This window comes from Carya illinoinensis, chromosome 1 (genome assembly GCF_018687715.1).
Source record: "Carya illinoinensis cultivar Pawnee chromosome 1, C.illinoinensisPawnee_v1, whole genome shotgun sequence".
NCBI lineage: Eukaryota > Viridiplantae > Streptophyta > Magnoliopsida > Fagales > Juglandaceae > Carya > Carya illinoinensis.
Genome location: NC_056752.1, coordinates 6,932,956 through 6,937,500, shown reverse-complemented (window position 1 = coordinate 6,937,500; position 4,545 = coordinate 6,932,956).

Sequence of the window (4,545 nt, the reverse complement as noted above, 5' to 3'; positions counted from 1 at the left end):
AATGTGTTGCTGAAACAGGAGTATGAGGTTCCACCATGATGAGACCATAATAGTAGGCCAAATGACCGAAGTGCCAACCTTTGTTAAACCTATCATGGCAAAGCAAGACAGTCAACGAAATACGACCTCCACAACCAACATTGAAATGAGCCATCGTGGTGAAACAAGAGGATGAAACGCACTGTAGACAGGGACGGACCCCAAACGCAATAGCTAACCAAAGAGCTACCCGAAGGCAATCTAGGAGCCACGGGAGCTAAAGCTCGAATTGAAGGGAATCCCGAAGGGAGGCTCCCTCACCTCAATACGGTCTTGTTAGGTTGGATCACATCCATAGTCAAGGGGTTCTCCAGAGGAGGTAAAACGTCATCGTCTTGAAAGCCTCACGCTATAAGGGTGTGATACTAAGAAGTGTTCGCAATCAATCAGCCGATAAAGAGACTGAAGGCATAGGCAAATTCCCCTATAACCTTCATCGAGGAATAGCATGCAGGGGTGTCCTACCCTCACGATGCTTTAGTGATCACAAACTTTACCACCCGTTTAATTCTGGTTGATAACGGAAGCTCAGACGACATAATATTTTGGGAAGCATTCCAGAAAATGAACTAGGGGCAGGATAAACTGCACCCGACCCCAATCGCCGCTCAGGGATCTTTGGGAAAACCAGTGCAATTAGAAGAGACCATTGCATTGCCGATCACTACAGGCTCGAGCCCCTATGTGGTAACAATTATGATGGATTTCTTGGTAGTTAAAGCCCACACCTCATACGTTGTTATCTTGGGTAGGCCAAAGCTAAACAAGATAAAAGCGATCACCTGCACGTATCACTTGAAAATGAAGTTCCTATCATACAGTGAAGTGGGAAAAGTGTGAGGAGAACAAGCCCTAACACGAGAGGGCTATGTGCAAGAACTCAAGAACGAAGGCCTGGATGTCTATGCTACAGAAGGAGTGGAGTAAAGAGAGTCAAGCCATCTAATGGAAGCATAAGGTAGTGACACATAGGCGAGGCCTTTCCCCCACCCCTAGAGCTCATTGAGCAGGGCATGAAGATGCATGACAAATGTAGCTTGCAGCAAGTGGAGCCTATTGAGCCCCTTGAGCTAGTAGCACTCTACTCGGATAGTCCCAACACAACACCAGGTTGGCACCAAGCCTTCGAGAGTAACTAACGTTGCTTCTAGTCAAGTATAGGGGTGTATTCGTGTGGAGACATCAGGATATGCTCAGAATTAGCTTGAAGATTATTGAGAATCACCTTAAAATTGACCTAGAGGCTAAGAAGATATAGGAAAGGCACAGGAGCTTCAACACAAAAAAATATGTTGTCATAGCCGAAGAAGTGGAGCGTCTCCAAGAGGCAAGATTTGCAGTGGAGCTTAGCTAGGAAAGCTCGGCTTCCTACTTCTTTTTGTCCTCAAAGACGATTTGGTGAATTTTCGCTGTAGTAGAAGAGATAAGCACACCTGTTTAATGAAAGAGGATTGGCAGCATGTGATCTAGCCAACCAAAGAATGAACTTATAGTAAGGTACAACTAGTTAACGATGGGAAAGAGATAGGACCAAATAGGAGATCAGGGAATAAATACCAAGGCCCATAAAATCTTGAGGTCCTATACTAGTGGCTTTGGGAAGGGACCTAGGAAACATGACGGTTGCGATGTAGAAGGTTTGGCAATAAAGCTATATGCAGCTCAGGATTCGAATAATGACCCTTAGCCCTTCGATAGAAGGGTCCCCGAAAGGACTAGGAAGGCTCAATCGCCCTACGAAGGTGTAAAACTAGCCGCCTTTGAAATCTCCACTGCTTGTTTGCCCTCTCCCAACGATAGATTTGGAGCTAGGATTGCCTCAAAGGAGGTGGTTGATGTTCCTCCAACAAGAGAGGACCTGGATCCATACACAACCATGGGTTGGGTGAACGAAGGAACGACAAAAGCACTTTGGGAGGCGAAGTCACCATGTCGGGAGGAATGCTTGTAGGAGTCACTATGTCGATTGAGGCTAGGGTGGAAGGTTAGAGCCTGGCAAGGGCACGCAGAATCCCCCTACCCTCAGACCAAAGGGACGATCGTAAGCCAGTTCTACCCCCCGAGCCACTTGTGAACTTGGAGATCGGCATTATCCACTAGCGACTTCTTCCCTTTGGTCCCCAATGCAGCGGGCGCTTGCATCTTCCATCCGCAGACAGTTCTCAAGCCTGTTGGGCAAAATGTCATCCAACCTGTCAGGTACAAGTGACTCGGAAACACCAAGAATCAATCTATGTTCTTCTTGTTAAGAACCGGCATTATCCACATGAGCTTGCTCCCTCTAGGTAGGGGTCACCAAGAAGACACGACTATCGTGAATGGTGCTCCAAGAAGCCCTCATCGGAAACTCCTGACCATTAAACTCTTCGGTGAAAAAAACCAACCAGTAAAAAAAATAAAAAATAAAAATAAAACTTTTAATCTCAATTCTACTTAATCACACACCCCCAACTAGCAACAAGCTAATTGGGGGGGGTGTGATTAAGTAGAAATAATGTAGATAATGAGTATTTAAATTAAAGATTTTTGTTCTAAGTTTCTCTACAAATACTCATTTAATCATTATTTTGTATAAGGGACACTCCATGGTGAAGAAAAAAGAAATAAGGGGCAAAATAGACTTTTTCACCCTTATTGCACCCACTACACCTCCACACCATCACTGAGGGCATTCGGCTTCCTCTAACTTAACGCTAAATCTGTGTTTTGCAGCTCCTACTCTCTAGAAGGAACCGGATGGAATTGGAGAGGAGTTGATTAGATACGGAGCAAAGGATGGAAAAAGGGAGGATAAAAGGCAGAAGAAAGAAGGAGAAGGAGCAGCTGGGACGAGAGTCAAAAGAGATTTCTGGGTTTTTGTTATTTCTGTTTTTGCTTTTCATTTTACAGTCGAGATGGTTTCTATTTGTTCTATTTAATTTTATGGATGAATCTTGAGATAAAGGGGGAGTAGTTTTCTGAACCCTAAGTCAAAGGAAACCATCGTGCAGTGTTAATCCTCAAGGGATTCGACTTTCAGACTATGTTTAATTGCATTGTTCTTTGAGTTATTCACCCCTGTATTCAATGAAGTCTTGGATTTGTTTCACCCTTTTTGATCTATTGTAGATTAACAGCACATTAGATATTTGAAGTGTGGAAGATTTCATTACTTTGCATTTATCAGTTTAAACTGGGTTGATAGAAGACTTATTGAAGTTATTTATTTTCAATTTCTTGATTGGGCATATATGAGATTATCATCCAAATGTTTTAACCTAGACTGGTATGACATTTGAAGTAAATGCTGAGATAGATTAACTCGTAGATTACTCACTGCATGTAGGTTGCCTAGTACTTAGGTTTCCTTACATTTAATTCAATTAGTAACTCTGTTAAACAGTTTGAATCTATGTTGGCATTCACTAGTCTAAGTTTTTTTTTTTCCTCTCTTAGCAATTTGTGTTGATTTGCCTAACTGTAGTTAAATTTCAGAATCAAAGGAAGGTTCAATAGGATTAGTGATTGAACCTTTGTTATACAAAAAAAAAAAAAGGCTTTTTTTGGGGGGGGGGGGGGGGGGAATAGATTCTCTATCTAGGTACTGCCTCTTAGTCAACTTAGTGGCTTAAGAGGAGCCCTTAAAAGAGAAACATCTCTTCCTGTCTATTGGGCTCATTCTGAACTTAAGTTGCCTTAATTCTTGTGAAATCGACCTTGGGAAATCCACTGCACATCAACTTAACACCTCTTGCACTTGGGAGGTAAAAAAAATTGGAGAACCAAGTTTTTGGCGTCATTGCCGGGGATTAATGGCAATTTGCAGAACTGATAAAGACAATTAGTGGTTAAGTGTGAACCTTTTCACATTTTGGTGATCTCTAAACCCTGATGCTTTTTATAGTGTATACAATCCTAAGTAGAAAATCTGTTTAGGGGTCTTGGTGTTACTGTTGGGATTTGTATGTGTGTTTGGAGTCATGATTTTTCCTCTAGATTAGTCAGAACTGAATCAGTAACATATTCTGATTGTGAGTCACTTTCATTTGAGTCATCCTCTGATAGTTTTAGCACTATGGCTGAAGAAGAACATGATAGAAACAGAGTGGTAAACCAAAATAGAACCCTCAAGGATTATTTGCAACCTGTTAGGGCTAGTTCACCCTCATGCATCATTCAACCCCTAAATGCAAATAATTTTAATTTTAAGCCCGGAATGATCCCTTTGATACCTCATTTTCATGGAATGGAATCAAAAAATCCTTATATGCACATCAAAGAATTTGAGGAAGTTTGCTAAACTTTTATGGATAGGACTTGCACTGAAGAAGTTATCAGACTCAAGTTATTCCCCTTTTCATTAAAAGACAAAGCCAAGACTTGCTAAATTCTTTGAGGCCTAGGTCCATAGGAACATGGCAAGAAATGCAAACTGAGTTTTTAAATTTTGTTTTTTCCTATGCACAGAACTAATGCACTGAAGAGATAGATTATGAACTTTGCCCAAAAAGAAACTGAAACCTTTTA